Below are 23,768 nucleotides of genomic sequence, written 5' to 3'. Positions count from 1 at the left end.
TGGGAGAGAGTTCACAGGGTTCACAGACTTGAGTGAACTGTGTGAATTGATTGAGGTGAGAAGACGGGGGGAGTTGAGTGAGTGCAGGGGTTTAGGACAGGGCGCTGAGCGAGATGAGGAGGGTAGAGGGCTGAGAGGTTTGGGAGTGTTAAGAGCTATGGGAGTGTTAGGAGAAGGTTCAGAGTTTTGAGGGGGTGGAGGGGACTGAAAGTTGGAAGCGAGTCGGTGGGGTAGAGATGGTTGAGAGATTTGAGAGGATTGGAGAGTTGAGAACATTGGAGAATGGGGAGACTTGAGAGAAGGAGAGGGTTGATATGGATGAGAGGGTTGGGAGGACTCGGTGTGAGGTGTGAGAGTTGAGAGTACTGAGTGGGTAGGGATGGTTGATTGAGAGGCTTGAGGGTTTTGAGAGGGCTAAGTGTTTTAGAAGGTGTTCGGGAGAGATTTTGGAAAGGGTTGAGAGTCTCCAGTGGTTGAGCGAGTCAGTGGAGAGTGAAGAGTGTTAAGCGATCTGAGTGGGTTGAGTGTGTTGAGATTTGAGATTGTTGAGGGGTCATGGAGAGAGGTTAGGAAAAGTTAGGAAAGGGTTGGGAGGGTCGAGAGATTTTAGAATGTCAGGAGTTAAGAGGGTTCAGATTGTTGAGAGCCTTGGGAGTGTTTTGAGGGTTGTGCGGGTTGGGAGACTTAGGGGAGGTTTAGGAAAGGGTTAGGAGGGATGACAGAGTGGAGAGTATTCAGAGAGTTGGGAGGGCTGAGAGGGTTGAGGATGAAATGAGCTGAGAGAGGTGAGAGGATTGAGGAAGTGGGAGGAGTTGACCCCTTTAGGACACAAATGAGAGTTGTGTGGCTAAGAGGATGGAGATTTGCGAGGCCTGAAAGAATTCAGTAGGATTCCCTGCCAAGGCATCCCAGGAGCTTTCTCTCCTCTCTTCGGTGCCAGGGGCCACTGCTGGGGCTGTCTCTACTACAGCGCCAGTGACTGGTCTCTACCTAGAGAAGCCTCTGGTTCTGGTGCGGGCCTTTCTGGATCTGGACAACTGAACCGCGGGTTGGGCCACTCTGCCTAAGAATGCCCCTCTCTGGAGACACCCCATGGGCTCCTTCCACTCTCCTTTCAGGCCTTTCATTTCTAGCTCGGACCCATTCCCCTAAGGGAAGCAAGAACCTTTCCGGGTGTCCAGGACCTTCTAGACAGCAGGAAGGAGGACTGGTCACGGCGGTACCCTGTGGATCACCACCAGTTCCAAGGCCGGGTCTGCCGGGCTGTGTTTGTGATGGTGGAAGCAGAGGGCCACCCCACCTCGGCTCAGGGGCCATTCCCACCATGCCATGTGTCTCCGTGAACCCTGTCCCATGCCTGTGTCTCCTGGCTGGTTCTAGACACCACAGAGTCCACCCCATCGCACCTCCACCACTTTACTGCTCCATGAGGGTTGCATTGTTTTGGGTGTCAGAACACACCTCGGGGCTTGGTGAAGCCCCGAAGACACAGCAGACCGAGGAATGGAGGTTTCCTGGCCCCAAGGGCCTGGGGGCAACTTGCGTGGGCTCCAGTTGTTCTAACCTCCCCTGCCTGCTCTCCTGCCTGCTCTCTTCCTGCTCCCTCCCCATCGGCCAGTCCCCATCCCTCCCACCCCCGACCTCAGAAGCAAAAACCACATTCTCTTTTTGAACAAGGAGGTGTCCGTGGGTGAGACTCTTGGCCTGGGATCCATCCGCACAGGCCTCCTCCCCTCCCTCGCCTCCCTACCCTCCCCTCCCCTCCCCACTCCAATGGGGGTATCTGTGATCCCCCTGTCCCTTCCCCAAGTCAGAGAAACTTCCCGCTCTCGAGTGGCTGTTGGACTGTATAAGCAGAAGGAATCCCTCAGGAACCCGAAGAGGAACACCCCAGTCGTGCTTGGAGGACCTAGTTAGAAGCCAGTGGCAGAAAGCAGAAGCAAAGGAGTGGTGGCCCATTGGTGCCTGGCCAGTATGGTTGATATGCAAATGAGATCGCCTGAGGCACCAGCCCTGGGAGTGCACATCCCCCTCTCTGACCACACCACCTCAGCCTATAAAAGGGCTGGAAGCCCGGGGAGGTTGTCTTTGGAGCAGACCCTGCTGCAGCCAGAACCAGGCAGCCTCAGGCTACCGAGGATCAAGGCAGCAGCAGCAGCAGAGGGGGCTGCGGGAGAACCTGCTCTTTAGAATTTCGCTCTTGGGAAAGATGGAATCGGTCCTTGCTCGAGTCTTCCAGGAAGAGGTGAGATGCCTCATCTGCATGGACACGTTGATGGACCCAGTCACCATCAACTGTGGGCACACTTTCTGTCGCCCCTGTCCCCGCCTTGCCTGGGAAGAAGCCACAACTCCGGCCAGGTGCCCTGCATACAGGGAGCCCTCCCAGCAAGGAGAAGTGCGAAGCAATGTGGTTTTGAGCAGGGTGGTCTCCGCCATGGGAAAAGCCAGCCTCCGACGATTCCTGAGCTCCAAGGAGCACCAGTGTGGGACCCACCGGGTGACCAAGCACATGTTCTGTGAGGAGGACAAGAACCTGCTGTGTGAGCACTGCTCCCAGGCTCGGGAGCACAGGGGTCACACCCACCCACCAGTGGAGAGAGTGGCTGAGGAGAAACGAGAGGTGATGTTACAGCACATGGAAACTATGTGGGAGAAGAAAGAAGAAAACCAGAGAAACCTAGAGGAGGGGAGGGAAATCGTGGACCGGTGGATTTCGTTTGTGAGCAGACACAGAGAGATGACAGTGGAATTGTACGTGGTGGCGCCCCACCCCAGTCTCCAGGGGGAAGGCGAAGGACCACTTGTAGAAAGCTTTCTCAACCAAGGAAGGAGGGGTTTAGAGAAACTGTGGACAGTGGAGCGGCACTTTCTTCAGAAGCAGGCTCACCTGAGGCAGGTGTACCAGGACTTGATGACAGCCTACCAAAAGGCAGATGTGGAACTCCTTCAGCAGTTGGAAGATGCTCTGGAAAGCTGTAAGTGCGCCTTGCTCTTCATGCCCCAGACCGTGGAGCCGCAGCTCAGTCATCCTTCCGTTCCCGGACTGACAGAGACCCTCAGCCCGTACCGAGGGATAGTGACCTTTGGTCCCTGGATACAGAGTCCACCTCTGCTGCCTGGTCATGGGAGGACCTCTCAAGGGGCCCGGGGACACGCAGATTCCAGGGAGGATGGAGCCGGCCGCAGGCTTGCTCCCGGCGCCCCGGTCTTCATCTCGGGAAAACATTACTGGGAGCTCAGCGTGGACGACTCTTCCTCCTGGGCTTTGGGGGTGTGTAGGAATTTTGTAGGATTCCCTGCAAATGCATCCCAGGAGCTTTTCCTCCTCTCCTCTGTGCCAGGTTGCAGTCCCGGCACTCTCTGTACTACCTCACCATTGCTTCCTCTCTACCTTACTTGTATTAATTTTATTATCAATTTAAACACTATTATTATTATGATTATTATTAGTAGTATAATTTTGCTAGACCAGGGACATAAACTCAGGGCCTGAGCACTCTCCTTGGGATTCCCTCAAAGTTAATGCTCTACGACTTGAGCCACAGCCCTATTTCTGGCTTTTCTGCCTATGTGGTACCGAGGAATCGAACCACTAGGCCAAACTCCCGGCCTATTACTAATATTTGTTAGGCTTTCTTTCTTTCTCTCTTTCTCTTTCTTTCTTTCTTTCTTTCTTTCTTTCTTTCTTTCTTTCTTTCTTTCTTTCTTTCTCTCTGTGTCTCTCTCTCTTTCTCTCTCTCTGTCTTCCTCTCTCTCTCTCTTTCTTTCTTTCTTTCTCTCTTTTTCCCTCACTCTTCATGCCTTTTCCGTATATCCGCAACATTGTTGTATCAGCTTTATGCCTCCAAAAAGAAAAAAGTTATGAGTAAAAAACAGTTCTTGGGCCAGGCGTTTGGCCTAGTGGTATAATGTTTACCTAATATGCACGAACACATGGGTTTGATTCCTCAGCATCACATATATGGAAAAAGCTGGAAGTGGTGCTGTGGCTCAAGTGGTAGAGTGCTAGCCTTGAGAAAGCCCAAGGACAGTGCTTAGGCCCTGAGTTTAAGTCCCAGGACTGTCAAAAATGAAAAAGGAAAAACCAAACACTTCCTTTTTTTATAGATAGAAGGGTATGAATAGGGAATATTTAGGGAAGGGGAGTAAAATATGAATTTAAGTGAATTTAGTAAAAGGCACTCATTATGGTTCAGTATGATTATTTCAGAGAAAATAAAGAGGAGAGAAGCAAAATTCAAAATTGAATGAGAGAGTAAGAGATCTGTGGTAAAATATATGGATATATTAATTAAATATTTTCCTGTGAATTTTTTCTGTCATTTTAAAAAATGGAATTAATGGATTACTTTGTGAAAATGTGTTTTTCATAACATTTGATCTTAAGATATTTATGATTAGGCTGGGGATGTGGCTAAGTGGTAGAGTGCTTGCCTAGAATGCATGATGCCCTGAGTTCAATTCCTCAGTACCACATAAACAGAAAAAGCTGGAAGTGGCGTTATGGCTGAGATTGCAAAGTGCTGGCCTTGAGCAAAAGTACCTCAAGCAAAAAAGTGTTCAGTCATAAGTTCAAGGCCCAGAACTGCCAAAAAAATATATATATGTATATATATATATATACATATATATATGTAGCCTTACAACTGGTAACATAGTTACCTTTTGTTCTTTTTTTTTCCTTTTTGTGTCAGTCCTGGGTCTTGAACTCTGGGTCTGGGCACTGTCCCTGAGCTTCTTTTGCCTAAGGCTAGCACTTTACCACTGGAGCCCTACTGATACTTCTGAATTTTTCTGTTTATGTGATACTGAAGAATTAAACCTAGGCTGGGAGTTTGGCCTACCAGTAGAGTGCGTGCCTAGCATGCATGAAGATTCCTCGGTACCACATAGATAGGAAAAGCTGAAAGTGGTGCTATGGCTCAAGTGGTAGAGGTGCTAGCCTTGAGAAAGCCCAAGGAAAGTGCTTAGGCACTGAGTTCAAACCCCAGTACTGGACAAAAAAAAGAGAAAAGAAAAAAGAATCCAGGGCTTCACATATGATAGGCAAGCACTGTACCACTAAGCCACATTACAGCCCCTATATTCATTATAGCCTTTTATAACTTATGAAGTGCAACTCTCCCTTCTACCCTTCCTTCCTCTCTGCCCCATCCCTCTCTCCTCTCCTCCTTTCCTCTTCTTGCCTTCTCTTTTCTCCCCTCTGCCCTTCTCCTCTCCCATCCCCTCCTGTCCAACTTCCCGCAGCAATCCTCATTCTTTCTTCTTTTTTCTCTGCTCATCCTGTCTTCTTCTTTTCTTCCCTCTCCCCTGCACTCTCTCCTTCCCTCTCTCTTTCGTCTTCTCCTCCCTTCCATTCACCTCATATTTTTCCTTTTTTGACATACTCTTATTACCTTGCTCAGGCTGGCCTTCAACTTTCAGACTGAAGTGATCTTCCCTCCTCACCCTCCCCATTAGCTGGGACTATAGGCATATATATAGTCTATCCAGTACACATATTCTTCCTTCAAAACAGCTTTATCAAGAATAATTCACGTATCTAGCCATTTCCCTACTTAAAACCTACAAGTTATCATTTAAAATATATTCACAGATGGGCATTCAATTTTACAATATGTCTTCACCTTAAAATTCTCCATATACTTTTTAGCTGTTATGTGTTATCTCCTCCATACTCCCATCAGACAAGGCATCACTAATCTATTTTCTAGAACAGAACAGATTTCTCTGTTTTAGTCATGCCATATAATAGAATCATATGGTCTTTTGTAACTGCCTTTTTGGACTTAGCATTTGCAGTATCTTCAAGGTTCATCCATATTATAGTATTCACCAGTAAGTACTTCAGTCTTTTTTATAACTAGTATTCTCATGCATTAGATCCCTATATTTTATCTATCTCCTTGTCAGTTAATCATATTCAGATTCACCTTCTGGCTGTTGTCTATAATGGTAATATCGGCATGCTATTTGTGTGTGAAAGTTATATTTTAATTTTTTGGAAATTTGGTAACCTGTATTTAACAATTTGAAGAACTGTCAAATTTGTAGCTATCTGACTTTTTGGTTCTAAACATCATAATTGGTGTAGTGTTACCTATTGTGGTTTGTTTTGTTTTTAATGGTCCTGGGGCTTGAACTCAGGGCCTGGATGCAGTCTTCAAACTTTTTTTGCACAAGGACATCACTCTACCAGTTTGAGCCATAGCACCACTTCTAGCCTCTTCTGAGTACTTTATTGGGAATAAGAGTCTTATAAACTTCCTGGGCTAGCTTTGAACTCCGAAATCTTTCAACTACTAGTAGCTAGTAGCTAGGAGCATAGGTGTAAACCACCAATGCTCTGCCCTGTGGGGTTTTTGTTAGTATCTACTTAAGAAGATTCTTTTTTTTTGCTAGTCCTGGTGCATGAACTCAGGGCCTGAGCCCTGTCCTTGGGCTTTCTCAAGGCTAGAGTTCTACCAGTTGAGCCACAGCACTACTTCTGCCTTTTTCTGTGTATATGGTACCAAGGAATTTAACCCGTGTATTCGTGCATAGTAGGTGAGCACTCTACCACTAGGACAAACTCCCAGCCCCAAAGAGTCTTCTTTGTTCTTAGTTCACTGAAGCTTTTTTAGACTGGGTATTTTTTTAAATATATTTTTATTGTAATTAATAGAAGGGTTACATGGTATTTGCCAGATAAATGGTACCTTATTTCCCACACATTGATACCCTTTCACATGTCCTGATCCCCATTTCCTTTCCCCCCTCCCCCACCCCTCATCTTGTTTTCCCCGGTTCCTATCCAATTTCAGATAACCAAATACAATTATATCTGATATATCAGGTAACAAAGTGAGAGAGTGTAACAATATGAGATAACCAAGGGTAGACTGGGTATTTTTTTAAACCTCGATTTTGTTAAGTCCCTGTATCTGTGTTTATAGAGTTGGTTACATGATTTTTGTGTTTTTTTAATCCTTTTTTTTGCTAATGCTGAGCATTTTTTTGCCAGGGCCTGAGCATTGTCCTTCGGCTTTCTTAAGGCTAGCACTCTACCATTTGAGCCACAGCACCACTTTTATCTTTTTCTGTGTAGCCTGGAACTTTGTGCATTTTAGGCAAGTACTCTACCACTAGGCCAAATTCCCGGCCCCGATTTTTTTTATTCTATTCATAAGATGTTTTATATAAATTGAATTTTTTAAAATCAGTCCTGGGGCTTAAACTCAAGGCCTGAGAGCTGTCCTTGGGTTTTCTCAAGGCTAGAACTCTACCACTTTAGCTTCAGCCCCACTTCCAGCTTTTTTCTATGTATGTGGGCCTTCCTGCATGCTAGGCAAGCACTCTACCACTAGGCCAAACTCCTGGCCCCTGATTTTTTATTTAAGATATCAAATCAGATTTCTATGCCTGATGTAAATCTTCCTTGATGATGCTGTGTAATTCTGTGTGTGTGTGTATGTATGTATATATATATATATATGTATATATATATGTATATATGTATGTGTGTGTGTATGTCTGAGTTATAGCAGTATTTTGTTAAGGATATTTGTGTCCTCTTTTTTCAGAAATATGGTTTATAGTTTTCTTCTGCTGTTTTTGTCTCCTTTGTCACCACCATTTCTTCCTGTTTGTAGCTTATGGTATCATTAGCTGCTGTTGGGCCTCCTAACCCTCGAGCAGACCCTGAGTGCTGCAGTATTCTGCACGGTCTTGTGGCTGCAGTGGAGACCCTTTCCAACATTACTGAATATCAACATGAGGCTCAGACTTTACTCATGGAGAATGCAGAACGTGTTGGGAATAGGGGCCGAATAATCTGCATTACTAATGCAAAAAGGTGGGGTATATATGAGTTGCAACCATAGTTTCATTGAAGGAATTCTATTTCTGTTGTGGATTCTATGTGAAATTTAGGGTTTGCATGAAATCATTTAAGCATATTGAAAGTGTTCAGTGCAGTCTTTCCCCTGGTATTATATCTGTGTTCAATTCTAAATAAAATGGGCCAATTTAGGTGAAAACTGATTTAGATTATCATCATGGAAAGATTTGGATGTTTTCTTTTATATTTTTTTTTGTGAGTCATGGGGCATGGACTCTGGGCCTGGGTGCTGTCCCTGATCTCTTCTTCTCAAGGCTACTGCCTTACCTTTTGAGCAACAGCCCCACTTCCAGTTTTCTAGTTGTTAATTGGAGATAAGAGTCCCACATTCTTTAGTGCCTGGACTGGCTTCGAACCATGATCCTCAGATCATGAGGATCTAGTAGCTAGGATTACAGGCTTTTTTTAAAGCTAGCTTGTTAATTTTGAATAAAAATATATCTACTGAAATAATTTTACATGCTCGTACAACCAACAGCCAATAATTGTTTTAGTTTTTTTTCCTTCTAATTTTTTTCTCTGTCTTTTCTTTCCATAGTGATAGTCATGTACGAATGCTTGAAGACTGTGTCCAGGAAACAATTCATGAACATAACAAGCTAGCTGCAAATTCAGATCAGTGAGTATAATTCATAAAATATTGTCTTTAACTTCATGTATTTATGTGATTATTTACAGTGTTTTTTTTTTAATTTTTTTTGCTTTTTTCTAGTCCTGAGGCTTGAACTCAGAGACTGATCACTGTCCTTGGGCTTTTTCTCAAGGTTGGAGTTCTTCCAATTGAGCCAGAGCACCACTTTTGGCTTTTTTCTATGTGGTATCAAGGAATCGAACTCAAGTCTTCGTGCATGCAAGGCAAGCATTTTACCACTAGGCTATGCTCCTGGATTATTTGCAGTTTTTTATTTGGTTGTTTTTGTTTTATGTTTTTGTTTTTGTGCTAGGACTGGGACTGGAACTCAGGATCTGAGTATTGTTCCTTAGCTTTGTGCTCAAAGTTGTCACTCTACCATTCCTCCACTTCTGGCTTTTTGCTAGTTAATAAGAGATAATCTCATAGACTTCCTCTTCCCTGGCTGGCTTCAAACTGAGATCCTCAGATCTCGGTATCCTGAGTTATTAGGATACTGGTAAACTTCTTGTCTATCTCTCTTTCTATATATATATATATGTATATATATTTTTCTATCCCAGTCCTGGGCCTTGAACTCAGGGCCTGAGCACTGTCCTTGGGCTTTCTCAAGGCTAGGGCTTCACCACTTGAGCCTCAGCACCGCTTCTCGCTTTTTTCTATGTATGTGGTATCAAGGAATTGAACCTGGGTCTTTGTGCATGCTAGGCAAGCATTCTACCACTAGGCCAAACTCCTGCCACCCCCCCGATTTTTTCTATGCATGTGGTTCCGAGGATCCAAACCAGGGTCATTGTGCATGCTAACTGAGCACTCTACCATTAAGCCAAACTCCTAGCCCAAAAAGCAAATGTTCTGAGTATATGTATAAATGGCCTTTCAGTTTCCAAAGAATTTTAATAAAATTAAATATACCTGTTACACTGAACATCTATCCTTGTGCATGCTTGGCAAACACTCTATCACTAGGCCAAATTCCCGGCCCTGAGGGAAAAAAATACATATATATATATATATATATATATATGTACATATATATATGTATATGTTTTATTTTTGCCAGTCCTGGGGCTTGACCTCTGGCCCTGAGCACTGTCCTTGAGCTTTCTCAAGGCTAGAGCTCTACCACTTGAGCCACTGCATTACTTCCAGGTTTTTCTATGTATGTGGTATTGAGGAATCGATCCTGGGTCTTTGTGTGTACAGGATAAGCACTCTACCACTGGGCCAACCTTCCGGCCCTTGCTGAAAATATTTAAATATGATTAGTATACTTGCTGGAATTCTATTATTTGATCTAACAGATGAACCTGAAATTCTAACTTTGACTAGAAACTTTTTTGTTTTTCCTTGTACTTTAGAATATTACTTTTTCAGCTAGGAAAAGTGATAAGGAACAAATAGGCTGGGAGTTTGGCCCGGTGGTAGAGTGTTTGCCTAGCATGCATGAAGCCCCAGGATTGATTCCTGGGTACCACATACATAGAAAAAAGGACAAAATAATACACAAATTTCTACTGCAACAATAAAATGCAGTAAGAAAATAAATTTCTAATATGTATTTGTTTTGATGCCTCATGCTCACATTTAGAAAATGTGCTGATTGTTAGTGGCATTATTCTGTATGTACCAAACTAAAATGTAATAGTTTATTGCATTATGTGATATTTTTTTGTCTATACATGAATTTGAACTCATGGCCCTTGCTCTTGCTAGGCATGCATAATACCACTAAGCCATGCCTCCATTCCTATTTTTTAACTAGTCTTGGGGACTGAATTCTAGGCCTGGGCACTGTTCTTAGGCTTTCCTCAAGTCTAGTGCTCTACCACTTGAGCCTCAGTACTACTTCCAGCTTTTCTATGTATGTTGGTACTGAGGAATGGAACCTGGGTCTTCATGCATGCTACGCAAGCACTCTACCACTACATCAAACTCCCAGCTCCATTCATCCCTATTTTTCACTGGTTATTTTTAGGATAGAATCTTGTTTCCTATCCTAGAGCACTTGAGGTGTAATCTGCCTACTATTAGGTTTTTGTGCTAACTGGCTCCACTCACTTGCCACTATGGCCAGCTGCCCTTCTGTAGAGCTAGTGCTTCAGAGACTTCTTGTCCAGACTCTACAGTCCTCTCAATCTGAGCATCTCAAGGAGCTTATGATGACAGGTGCATGCCACTGTGTTGTGTTATGGGTTAAGGAGTTGAGAAGGAGTCTTGTGAACTTTTGTTTGCATTGGTCTTTAATTGCACTGCTCTCATTCTTGGTCTTCCAAGTACTTGAGATGACAGTATTAGTATAGGGTTGGGAGCATGGCTTAGTGGTAGAGTGCATGCCTAGTATGCATGGAACACAGGGTTCTATTCCTCAGTACTACATACCCAGAAAAAAAAAGCTGGAAGTGGTGCTGTGGCCCAAGTGGTGGAGTACTAGCCAACAGAAAGCCCAAGTACAGTGCTTAGGCCCTGAGTTTAAGATCCAGAACTGGCAAAAAATTATTAACACAGAAAAATTAATATTCAATGTCTATTTCCTTTATCATTTTCATTGAAAAATAATTATAAGAATTTTACAGCGGGGTTCAGTGGCTTATGCCTGTAATCCTAACTACTCAGGAGGCTGAGATCTAAGGATCACAGTTCAAAGCCAGCGTGACCACTACAAAGCTAGGAGACTCTTATCTCCAATTAATCTCTAGAAAATCGGAAGTGGGGCTGTGGCTCAAGGGTAGGGCAGTAGCCTTGAGCTGAAGAGCTCAGGGACAGCACACAGGCCCAGCATTCAATCCCCATGACTCTGCCTCCCCACCTCATCTACCCTGCAAAGATTTTTTTCCTATGTGCATTTTAAATACACAGAAAATTAATAATTTTCACTTTATTTCAATTTGTATAATTATTTACCTCTCAGTGTTAATACAAATGTATTATATACTTTTATATACTCATTATATACTCTGTAACCTAACAATAGTAATATGTGATTTTAGCCATATATTTTTAGTACATTAAGATTTTAATTGTTTATTTGCCTCAATTCAATTCTTTAGAGAGTATATATTCTATCTATACTCTATTTTATCTTAAGTTTCTTTATAAGTCTCATGCAGATTCAAAAATGTGAGTTGGTCTTGATTCATACCTACCCAGTGGGTGAGGACAGCCTTGTATCTGATCGTCCTAAAAAAGAAGTAAGTGTAGATAAGTGTGAGATGAGAAAATTATTGTGAATTGTTATTAATGAATATGGGGAAAACTTAAAAATTAAAATGATTAACTCAATATTTTCTGCAAAATTTGCAAGGCAAACCTTTATGGCACATATCTCAATTGGCTCATAAGACTTATATTTGTAGATTTTTTTTCAAATATTCTTTGCTTTGCTTCGCTAACACTCATTTTAATGAAATATGTTGCAAACCTATAAAGAGTTTGTATTGTTCCAAGTACTTGATTGAACTTTATTTCCTTTAATAACTAATTTTATTACATAAAAATTGTTCTTCCTTATTACCAAAGAACATACTCTAACATACTCTAGTTTCTTTGATAACAAAGAAACTAAGAAACTAATTCTATACTTTTAGAGTTGGTGGATGGAGAAAACATTTCCATCATTTACTATTGAATTGTTAAGTTTAAAGAGAATTAACAAATTTAAAGATTCTGTTGATTTTTGATTGCCTATTCATCACCTTCTTCTCATGTCTGAGTTTACTTTTTTGCATACTTTTCTGTAGTTGTCCCCTGTTTTAGCCAGTGAAGTTCACAGTGTTCGGGCGGGATGGCATCTTGCTACTAAATTGAATCTTTTAGTACAGCAACATTTTGACTTGGCTTCAACTACGATCACAAATATTCCCATGAAGGTTCTGTTTCCTGCCACTTGGAAAGCTTTGCTCTTAAAATATTTGTTTGACCAGTCATACTCATTTTAATGTAATCTTTACTTTTTCTCCCTGTATTATATTTTTTATTTTGCTAGCCCACATTCAGTGTCTGTGACCAGGTTAGTAAATCCACAGGAAAAGATCACAGAACAAAATCCTGTACTTTTATTTGCGCTATGAATGTGTAAAATAAGATAAAGAACAGTTGTGTTCTTGTTATTTTCATTAAACATAACCTGTATTTTAAATTGTTTTTCTGTGATTCTTTTTCGGAGGCATTAGATTTTACATACTTGCTATATTCTAGTGAATCATTATGCTACTTTTGTTTCTAACTAGAGAAGAAGTCATAGCTTGCAATTGTTTATTTTATGGCTGAAAATTCAGAGATGTGAGTCCTATGATTTAACTAATAGGGTTTCTTAGGAATCTGTTGCTTCTTGTTCATTTGCATTATAGTAAGTTGTCTGTTGCCAGCATAGTGGTGGGTATATTTTAAGCTGTTAAGAGTTGTTTCTGAGCAGACTTGAATTTAACTGTATTGATTATACCCAAAATATTGAGTAACTATTCTACCTAAGACTTCACACTGACGTTGTTGTACTAGTTTCAGTTTAGTGGAGGTAACAGGATGTTTCTGTTTAATCCTGACCTAATGACCTTCCCATTTTAGCTCTGAGGACTGAGATTATAACTATATGCCACCATACCTGGCTTCACTTTCAGGTTTTTTTTTTTTTGGCGGGGTGGGAGGGGCGGGGTGTTGCAGGTCCTGGGCTTGAGCTCAGGGACTGAGCTCTGTCCCTGGACTTTCTCAAGGCTAGAACTCTACCACTTGAGCCTCAGCACCACTTCCAGCTTTTTTCTATGTATGTGGTACTGAGGAATTAAACCTGGGTCTTCCTGCGTGCTAGGCAGGCACTCTACCACTAGGCCAAACTCCCGGCCCCAGTTCAGTTTCACTTTGCTCTGCCATTATGTATCAGAATTCAATTTTTTGGGAAATATAATTCTTTCATTATTAGTTTCCTCCGAATTCCATATGCTGGTTCCTTATTACTATATTGTAAGGCTCTGGTGGCTTAAGTCTGTAAACGCAGCTACTCAGAAGGCTTAGATATGAGGATTGCAGCTCAAAGCCAGCAAGGGGAGGAAAGTCCACTCTTATCTCCATTTAACCCCCAGGGAAAATGGAAGTGGAGCTATGGCTCAAGGTGGTAGAGCGCCAGCCTTGAGTGAAAGAGCTAAGAGACAGTGCCCAGGTGCTGAGTTCAAGCCCTATAACCAACAAGAAGGGCCTGTGGGGGACATACCTTAGGCTCATATTCCTAATGTAGAAACAATTGACAAAATAACAAATGCACTTATGTGCTTTTTTTTACAAATACACCTTATAAAAATACTGACTATATTGATTACTTGCTTATTATAGCTGACATTTGTTTTCTTCTGCCATTATATCTTTTAGTCTTTACTCACTTAAGTAAATATATAATGTTCAAATTTTTATTATATTAAAACAAGTTAGAAGGCTTACTTATTAGCTTGTATTTGCTATCTTAAATAACTGCTGTTCATTAAATTCCCTGTAGGTATTTGAAGATGCTTTTTCTCTTTTAACCATTATTTCACTTTCAGTATATGTACGTTATTTTCATGTCGTGTAAAAATATGCTAATTAGTAAAACAGAAACTCCAAAATTTCTATATTCATTGTTACCTAAGAACATTGTTAGTTTTGTACTGTATGTTTAAATAGACTAATTACTAGGTAGATTGCTGAAATGTTGAATGTATTTGACTTCAGCTTAAACAAAAAAGCAAACTGAATAGTTAATTCCTTTGTTTTGTAATCAAAACCAAGTTATTGTGCATGTTTTAAATTTTGCTTGAAGGAAGAACAACATGCTAACACATCTGCCAATTATGACGTGAAACTGCTTCATCACAAGGATGCTCATGTAGATTTCCTGAAGAGCGGTGAGTCATGAGAAAGAGCTGGTTTTTTTTTTATTGGATGAAATAATGGGTTTATTGTGACTTTTTTTCACACATGCATCTAACATACTACAATCACGTTGACCCACCCATTACCCTTTCCTACTCCCATTCCCAAGGACCCCTTTCAAATCCTCCCTCATTTTGTGTCTTTCATTTTGAAAGCTGGATGTCGTATGTACTATTTCAAATCTGGTCTATTTTACTTAACATGATGATTTCCACTCTGCAGATGACATTTCCTCCTCCTTTATAGCCAAGTAGTTAACACTTGGTTTTGTATATATACCACTTTGGAAAGAGCTGTTTTGATTTTCTGTTTTATTTTGTCTTTAGTTTAAAAATTACCTTTAATAGGCTGGGAGTTTAGCCTAGTTGTAGAGTGTTTGCCTAGCATGCACAAATACTCGGGTTTGATTCCTCAGTACCACATAAGTAGAAAAAAGCCAGAAGTGGTGCTGAGGCTCAAGGAGTAGAGATCTAGCCTTGAGAAAGTCCAAGGACAGTGCTCAGGCCCTGTGCTCAAGCCCAGATCTGGCAAAAAAAAATTTACCTTTAAAGTAGTTGTGTAGAGGGGTTACAAGTACAATGCATCTTTTTTTGTTTTTAAATTGTATTTTATTGTCAAGGTAATGTTACGGGGTTACAGTTACGGTTGTCAGATAGTGGGTACATTACTTCTCAAAACTTGATACACTTTTTCATGTTTTTCCCCCTTTCCCTCTCTCTGTCCCCTTCGCAATCATCTTGTTTTCCTCCTTCCCTTTCCTATTTCAAATAAACAAATAAACATACATATAATATACCAGGTAAGAAAGTCAGATACAGTAACCACATAAGATTAACCATAAGGGGAAAAAAGAGAAAAGAAATAACTGCACATAGTATATTAAGAACAATAGTCACAAAGATAAACCTCTTATTTCCATATCTTAGAGTTCCTTTTGTATAGTCTCATCCTGTATGTACATAGCTTTTAAGCTATTGTGATCCTCTGCTAGGAGAATCCTAGATGTGTACTAATTATTACAAATGAGGGAAATCATGGAACGTATATTCCTTTGGATCTGGCTTACTTCACTTACTGTGATTTTTTTCCCCAAGTCTTTCCATTTCTTTAAAAATGGGGCGATGTCATTCTTTCTGATGGCAGCATGGAATTCCATTGTGTATAAGTACCATGTTGCTATATTGTCTTGATCCATTTATCTGCTGAGGGGCATCAGGGCCTGAATACTGTTCTTGGACTTTCTCAAGGCTAGTGCTCTACCACTTGAGCCTCAGCACCATTTCCAGCTTTTTTCTATGTATGTGGTACTGAGGAATCAAACCTGGGTCTTTATGCATGCTAGGAAACAGTCTACTAGGCCAAATTCCTGGCCCCTCCGTGAGCTCTTTAGCTCAGCGCTACTGCCCTATCCCCAGAGCCACAGCCACACTTTCCATTTTATGGAGGTTAATTGGAGATAAGAGTCTCTCAATCTTTAGTGCCTGGGCTGCTTTGAACCTTGATCCTCAGATCTCAGCCACTTAAATAGCTGGGATTACAGGTGCAACCCATCATGGCTGGCTGATTTGCATTTTTAAAAATTTAATATGAAATACTTTATTTCCAGCAGTGATATAATTTAACATGAAAATAAATTTACCATTGAATTATTAAGGGCATATAAATCTACAAAAATATTAAAAAAACAGCTGTTACCAGACCAAAAATATGAGTGGATGAGTCTTAACAGGAACTGGAAAAGATACTAAGGATGAAGGAAATCACACAGTATTTTGAACTCACATTCAATGCTTATAAATTAGCTGGCTTAGATGAATTGTAAATTCTTCATCCAATTAGGATTGGATATTTAAGGCAATTTTAAGATTTAAACGTCATTCTCTAAACCTTTAAGCCTTGACATTTGGTTAAACTCTTTATAATGCTCTTTTATGTAGATAGGTGCTGTCAGAGAATAAGTGATTGACTTTGGTCATGTGATATGTGTTTGTTCTGAAGTGAGATAGTGATGGACTGTAGATATTGTAGATATGCTTATATGCTTGTGACATATCTCAGATTTTTTTGCCAGTCCTTGGACTTTCTCAAGGCTAGAAACTTTACCACTTGAGCCTCAAGACCACTTCTGGCTTTTTTTATGTATGTAGTACCGAGGAATTGAACTCGAGTCTTTGTGCATGCTAGGCAAGCACTGTACCCCTAGGCCAAACTCCCAGCCCTCAACTGCTAGTTTCTAACAGAAGCAAACTTATTTTAATAAATATATATTAATGTTTAACAAAAGAATGTGGCAAACTTTGGAAATGTAACTCAAAGTCCTGTGAGGTGGTTTAATTAATTTTGAAAACGTTTCCTTGCAAATAGAAATGGTTTCTCTATGCCTCAAAGTGGAAGATTGCTAGCTTTGAACAAAAGAACATAGGAACTGTGCCTAGGGCCTGATCATTACTTGTCAAGAAAGCTGTGGATCTTTCATTTAGAAGTGCTCTTATCCCTGTACTTATCCAGACATTTGTCAGTTTTGTTACTCTACATGTACTTGTTGTTAGTGGAGGAATCCAGTGAACTGTGCTTTACTGTGGTTTTTGTGAATGGTAGTCACGCATATATTATTTGTGTATTTATTTCCTGGACCCTTTAGCTAATGTTTTTTCTAAATAGATTAGGACAGGGTGTAATTAGTTGTGCATTTAAAATTTAAGTCTTCTCTGAGTACTGAGCTATGTCATTGCATTATTTTGATATTGTGATTAGGAAGAAATGATTGCCATTGTTTTTCTTCCTGAATTTTATATTTCTTTTCATTTCTTGATTTTGAGATTTGCTTGTCCTTGTTTTCCCTCAGTTCTTAAAATGTTTCATTATTTTATGTATTTTATGAAATGTATGAATCATTTGCTTTTAATGAAAGTACTAGATAGCTACAATCTTCTTTCTTAAAACTGCCCTCTCCGCATCCCATAGTTATTGGCATTTGGGGTATGTCTGTATGTGTGTGTGTCTGTGTGTCTGTTCGTCTTTCCGTCTTGGGGCTTGAACTCAGAGCCTAGGCACTGTCCCTGAGCTTTTTTGCTGAAGTCTAGCAGTCTACTGCTTAAGCTACAACTCTGCTTTGGCTTTTTTTGCTGGTTATTTGGAGACAAGAGTCTCACACACTTTTCTGCTTAAGCCAGCTTCAAACTATAATCCTCAGATCTCAGCCTCCTCATAACCAAGGATTATAGGTAAAAGCCACCAACATCCTGTTGGCAGATGTGTTAGCATGTTGTTCTTCCTTCAAGCAAAATTTAAAACATGCACAATAACTTGGTTTTGATTGAAAAACAAAGGAATTAACTATTCAGTTTGCTTTTTTGTTTAAACTGAAGTCAAATACATTCAACATTTCAACAATCTACTTAGTAATTAGTCTATTTAAAGATACAGTACAAGCAGTATGGCAGTGCCTCAGAAGGCTAAACATAGAACTCCCCTATGACCCAGCAATTCCACTACTTGGCATTTACCCAACCATCCAGACACAAGGGAATACTAAATTCACTAGCACAACAATGTTCACTGCAGCACTATTCACCATAACAAAGATATGGAACCAACCTAGATGTCCCTCAGTTGATGAGTGGATCAACAAGTTGTGGCATTTGTACACAATGGAATTCTATGCTGCTGTCAGAAAGAATGACTTTGCCCCATTTGTTAGGAAATGGAAAGACTTAGAAAAAATCATATTAAGTGAAGTAAGCCAGACTCAAAGGAACCTAGGCTCAATGGTTTCCCTCATTCGTCATAATCAGTAGAAACCTTGGGCTCTACTAGCAGAAATCTGCAATAGAGCCAAATCTTGATACATAAGGCCATATAGTGTGAAGCTAATTAAAAGGACCTCCAGGACATTGAAACAAAAGCCATATAACGAATGATTGTGGTCCCTGATGTACTATGTTGTCTCTCATCTCCTTTGCTGTCCCTTGGCTATCTTATATTGGTATAGTATCTCACTTTGTTATCTGATATATTGAATTTATTTGTATTTGGTTATTTGAAATTTGATAGGGAAGGGGGGAAAACCAAGACGGGTGGGGAGTGTGGGGGGAGGGTAATGGGTACCAAGACAAGTGAAAGGGTATCAATGTATGTGAATTAATGCACCTTCTATCTGGCAAATATCATGTAACCGTTTTACTAATTACAATGAAAAAACTGTAATCCTCAGATCTCAGCCTCCTCAGTACCAAGGATTATAGGCAAACCCACCAACATCCTGTTGGTATGGTATTTTGGATTTTCCCAAATCTCCCCCCAGACACCACTTCTGGGTATCTCTCAGTGGTTTAAGTTTCTCATGGATTTTTCTACTGTCTTCAAACTGTGATCTCAGCTTCTTGAGAAACAAGTATTTTGGATTTTAATTTTTACTTTTAAGGGAATCCTTTTTTATTATTTTTAATAACTCACTATTCATTTAAAAATATACTATCTACTCTCTATGTGTTTGTGTAGCTTTTTGTAGTTTTTCCTGATAGTAATTTTATTCTATTATGATCCCTTTTATATCTATTAAAGATACAAAAATTACTTTTCTTTTTAACATTTGTTTTATTTAATTATTATTGTTGGGGTAATATATAGAGGGTTACATTCACTAGGTAGTAGGTGCATTACTTCTCACACATTGATACCCCTTCTCATGTTTTTGTCCCCATTTCCCTCCTCCCACCTCCTCCCAATCATCTTGTGTTTCCCCTTCCCTTTCCTATTTTCAAATAAACAAATGAATGTACAATACACCCGCTAACAAAGTCAGATACAGTAACAATGTAAGATTAACCGAAGGGCAAAATATGTTTTAATTTTCTTGTATTTACTAAAACTTGCTTTATGGTTTGGGGTGGAAGTTCCATCAAGAATGCCTATTTTTCTTTAGGTAGGTAGAATATTCTGCATATGCCTATTATCAATTTGGTCTTTGCCACAGGTTAGCCATGAAGTTTGTTGATATTTCACCTAGATGATCTATTTATTGAGTGTGGGATAGTAATTTACACACTGCTTTTTTAAAATTTATTTTTTATTTTATTTTTCGCAAGTCCTGGAGCTGGAACTCAGGGCCTGGGCACTGTCTTTGGGTTTTCTCAAGGCTAGAGCTTTCCCACTTGGGACCACTTCTGGCTGTGGTACAAAGGAATCAAACCCGTTTCTTCTCTGTGTCTTTGTGCATTCTAGGCAAGCACTCTACCACCAGGCCTGACTTCCAGCCCCTGCATACTGTTATTGTATTTGGATCTATCTGTTCCTTTTTTTCCAGTGATGTTTATTTTATGAAGTTAGGTGCACCCAGTTTGATGAATATATATTTAAAATTTTTACATTTTCTTAACACACTGTTCCCATTAATACTAAATCTTGAATTCCTCTTGATAGTGTATCTCTTACTACTCCTAGTCTGAGTATAGCTTCTTTCTTCTACATTCTTTTTTTTGGTTGGTTGTGAGGCTTGAACTCTGGGGCACTGTCTCTAAACTCTTCAGCTCCAGGCTACTGTTCTACCCCTGGGCCTGGATGCAGTCCCTGAGCTCTTCACCTCAAGCCTGCCACCCTACATCTTGAGCCACTGCCCCGCGTCTCATTTTCTAGTGGTTAATTGGAGATAAGAGTCTCAGGGTCTTTAGTGCCCAGACTGGTTTTGAATTGTGATCCCCAGATGTCAGCCTCTTAAGTAGCTAGGATTATAGGCGAGAATCTTTGGTGCCCAGGTTATTTTATCTTTCTTTATTATTTTTCTTCTTTTTATTATTATTAATTTATTTAATTTTTTGCCAGTCCTGGGCTTGAGCTAAGGGCCTGAGCACTGTCCTTGGGCTTTCTCAAGGCTAGAGCTCTACCACTTGAGCCACAGCACCACTTCCGGCTTTTTCCTATGAATGTGGTACCGAGGAATTGAATCCGGGTCTTCGTGTATGCTAGGCAAGCACTCTACCACGAGGCCAAACTCCCAGCCCCCTTTTTACTGTTATTATAAAGGTGATAAAGAGATAATAGTTACTTAATTCAGGTAATGAGTACATTTCTTTTTGGATAATGTCACCCTTTCCTTGGCTCTCTCTCAGTTTTTCTCTGCCATTCCCACCCACATTTTTCTCCTTAATGGAGAGTCCTTTCACCCAAAAGAGAGAAATCAGGCATGAATAAAAACCACAACAATTAAAAGCACATTCAATATTTAGATGTAGTATAAAACTATTGGAAACAGTAACCACCCTCAGTGAGATTAGAAAGGAAAAGATATGTCAAGATGCTGAAAGCTCACAACTGTAATTCTAGCTATTTAAGAGGCTGAGATCTAAGGACTGAAGTTCAAGGCCAATCTGGGCAGGAAATTCCTGAGTGAAAAAGCCCAGGGACTGTACCTAGGCCCTGAGTTTAAGTCCTGTGACTGGATGGGGAGGTGGAAAGGAAAGGAAAGGATATGTTGAAAATTTAAAAATATTATTAGATCTAAAGGTACTGATAATGAAGTAGTAATAAGGAAAGATGGAGGAAAGAGAAGGATTGAAGCAGCAAATCAGGAGAAGAAAAGAAAATAGAATGGAGATATCAGCAAAACTAAAATATTTAGAAGAGAACACAGGGAAAAATGAGTACAGCAGAAGGCAAAATGATCAAAAGAGAAAAATAGGCAAAACAACAAAGAGCAAACTACAACAATCCAACGACAAATACCACTGGAAAAATAAAATCAAATATATGCCAGTCAATACTTCATTGCTGACGGAAAGAGGGTAGATTTCTACCCCAGGGCTTCTCTTTCTGGTTCCTGTTTGGGAAGGCAGCTTTGTTTGCTTATCCTCTTTGAATCTGTAAGATGTTAGGGTGGTGGCATCCGTAAGGGTCTATGCCCTAATTTGGGGATGCTAAGGGATCTGTAACTTTTCATCCTGCCTGGGTTGGATTGAGGACACTGCTTATTGTAAGCAAGCTATTGATCAGGAAACGTAGATGCTGTCTTCAGCATAGTTGCTGGTGAGCTCAGAATACTACCAGGGTGGATGTCTCTGCTGGGTTATCTTGGGAAATCAGTTCCTGAATAGTGGGTGCTGTCCATCATTCTCCTTGGCTATCAGTCAAGACTGTGGAGTTTACACTGGCTGGGCAAAGCTCTGATTGACTTGTCGATCTAATCCATTACTCTACCTGCTTTCAGTTGCCTTAGGCTCACTTTCTGCCTTAGTTAGTAGTTCTTGGTTGCCATTCAGGATCTGTCTTATATATACCCCAGGCTCTGTGGTGGTATTTTGATTTTTTTTAAATCTTTGGATCTTTCAGTGGCTTGTCTTTATTAGGTTGGACTTGTTTGTACCCCTGTTGGTGGGAATTGTCCATTTCCTCTATGGTTTTGCTCAGCACTCATAGTTCACTTGGAATATTTTCCTTTTAAATGTGAAGTTCAGTATTTTTGGGTTTCATCCCCATTCCATGTTCTTTTGCCTTTCGTAGCCATGGTCCACGCTCTGAGCAATAAGCCTGTTTCAGGTATTTGGAGATTTGGGAACATAGTCCTGATCCCTAATCAGTATTTTCTGTTACAGAATTTTAACTTGATACGTAAAAATTATTTGAAATTGCAACCTCTTCAGCAATGTTAATGATTCTCCAAAATATTTTTAAAGGTGACACCCATGTTGGTGGCAGCAGTAGAGAAGGCTCATTTAAAGACATGATAACGTTAAAGTGGTGCACACCCAGGACCAATAACATTGGTGGGTATTTGAAGATAATTGCAGCAGAAAAGAGATGAAAACAGAATGTTCTTAATAAAGAGAACAAGTTAACCTTTTTTATTTTTTGAGGATGGGGAGGGGCTTGTCATAGGGCTTGAACTTAGGGCCTGGGCACTGTCCCTGTGCTTTTTGCTGAAGGCTACTGCTCTACCACTTGGGCCATAGCTCTCTTATTTCTCAGTTAACTTCCAGGTCTTTGATCCATTTGGAGTTAATTCTAGTGCAAGGTGACAAACAAGGATCCAGTTTTAGTTTTCTGCAGGTGCTTAACCAGTTCTGCCAGCACAACTTGTTGATGAGGCTGTCTTTCTTCCATTCTATTTTTTTGGCTCCCTTGTCAAAGATTAGGTGGCCATAGGTCTGTGGTTTAATATGTGGGTCCTCAGTACTATTCCATTGGTCTTCAGGCCTGTTCCTGTGCCAGTACCAAGCTGTTTTGAGAATTATAGCTCTGTAATAGAGTCTAAAGTTTGGAATTGAAATTCCTCCAGCTCTGTTCTTTCTGCTAAGAAGTGTTTTTGCTATATGGGGTCTTTTATTATTCCATATGAAATTTTGGATTGCCTCTTCTATTTCTTTAAAGAATGACATTGGGATGTTGATGGGTATTGCATTGAATTTGTAGATAGCTCTTGGCAAGATTGTCATTTTCAAAATATTGATTATTCCAATCCAGGAGCATGGGAGGTTTTTCCATTTCCTTAGTGCTGCTTTAATTTCCTTTTTTAGGGTTTTAAAGTTTTCGTCAAAAAGGTCATTTACATTCGTAGTAAAGCTAATTCCTAGGTACTTTATTTTCTTTGAGGCTATTGTGAAAGGAGTATCTTTCCTGATTATTGCCTCGTTCCTCTCACTGTTGGCGTAAAAGAAGGCAGTTGATTTTTTTTAGCTTTTTTTTATTGTAATTAGTAAAAGGGTTACATGATATTTGCCAGATAGAAGGTGCATTAATTCACATACATTGATACCCTTTCACATGTCTTGGTACCCGTTTCCCTCCCCCCCATACCCCCACCCGTCTTGGTTTTCCCCCCTTCACTATCAAATTTCAAATATCCAAATACAAATAAGTTCAATATATCAGATAACAAAGTGAGATACTATACCAATATGAGATAACCAAGGGACAGCAAAGGAGATGAGAGACAACATAGTACATTAAGGACAACAATCATTCATTATATGGCTTTTGTTTCACTATCCTGGAGGTCCTTTCAATTAGCTTCACATTATATGTCCTTATGTATCAAGATTTTGCTCTATTGCAAATCTCTGCTAGTAGAGCCCAAGCTTTCTACTGATTATGACGAATGAGGGAAACCATTGAGCCTAAGTTCCTTTGAGTCTGGCTTACTTCACTTAATATGATTTTTTCTAAGTCTTTCTATTTCCTAACAAATGGGGCGATGTCATTCTTTCTGACAGCAGCATAGAATTCCATTGTGTACAAATACCACAACGTGTTGATCCACTCATCAACTGAGGGACATCTAGGTTGGTTCCATATCTTTGCTATGGTGAATAGTGCTGCAATGAACATTGTTGTGCTAGTGGGTTTAGTATGTCCTTGTTTCTGGGT

Source organism: Megascapheus bottae, unplaced genomic scaffold, assembly GCF_031878675.1.
Source record: "Megascapheus bottae isolate mThoBot1 unplaced genomic scaffold, mThoBot2.hap1 HAP1_SCAFFOLD_163, whole genome shotgun sequence".
Classification (NCBI taxonomy): domain Eukaryota; kingdom Metazoa; phylum Chordata; class Mammalia; order Rodentia; family Geomyidae; genus Megascapheus; species Megascapheus bottae.
Note: the sequence above shows the minus strand (reverse complement) of the source record.